Raw genomic sequence first — 1183 nt, 5'->3', positions numbered from 1 at the left:
ACAATTCTAGACCAGCACCCAGTGACAGAGATGGTGTCTCTGCCATGAACTGCAGGCAGGAAGAGCATGGGGCCAACCCCACAAGGTCTATGGGTTGCTGTGCGTCTGAGCTGTTGTTTTGAGCCCAGCTGTGCCTTCAGGATTTCCTCAAGATGCTGTGAGGAAAAGCAGGATGTGGCTGGAGAAGGGGCCATAGAGAGATCAGCAGCTTGGTTCTGGGACAAACATCCTTGTTGTAGTCCCTGGAGAAAGCACAGCACAAGCCTCACAAGAGTGAGGCCACAAAGTGGTCATGGACTGTAGGGGTGGATCAAGGCCATCAAAAACCCCCGAAGCCTCCGACACATTTCCAAAAAGGTCTGAAAAAACAGATTGCATGAGAACTCATTTAAATTGACACCTGTCTTTGGGACAGAGAAACCTACCCACAGAAACATACCCCCTCAGTCTGGGCATTGTCCTCAAGACCTTGGACATCCAATGGACTGGACTGTCACAGCTGGGTGGATGCTGAAACCAGGACTGACATCCCATCAAACGGTTTTATGCTGGTACCAGGTGTTTGTTTTTTCTCTGGTTCTCACTTTTCCATCCTTTTCCTTCTCTTTCCTGCTTTCTTTCTCTCTTTCCCTCATTAATTCATCTTTTCTCCTTTAACTTCTGTCATCCCATTCACCAAGCCCCTTAATCCAACACCCTCTGACATGTGCTCATACAGGAGGTCTGGGACAACATAGCAAATTCCACACCAAGTGTGTAATTTACTAATAACACTTTCTGATCCTTCACAGAACCCCTGATCTCTGCCATTCCTTTTGACTGTGAGCATTTATGAACCAAGTGTGTTTTCTGCACCTTGAGGGTGGGACCCACTATCCCTCCGACCTCTGTGAGATTCCTAAATCATCTGTCTTTGACTACATGTACAGCTCATAGATCCTGGAACGGGTAATGCAGGGGAGGAGAAGACAAGGATGAGGCTGTGGGTTGCTCCCAGACGATGCTGTTTCCCTCCCTCATCACTGCCACACTTTGGAGCCATCGTTTCCCTGTTTGCCATGAACTGTGCAGTAACCAGGAATGTTCTTTATCCGCGATAAAACGAAAAGGAACAATGGAAAATCCACTACAGATTCCCAGCCTCTGCCACTCCAACTTTTATCCCGAGCAGACTGGAAGGATT

This window comes from Malurus melanocephalus, unplaced genomic scaffold, assembly GCF_030028575.1.
Source record: "Malurus melanocephalus ecotype Western Australia unplaced genomic scaffold, MMel_1.1 scaffold_1429, whole genome shotgun sequence".
In the NCBI taxonomy this organism is placed as follows: Eukaryota; Metazoa; Chordata; class Aves; order Passeriformes; family Maluridae; genus Malurus; species Malurus melanocephalus.
This window is presented reverse-complemented; position numbering follows the sequence as displayed.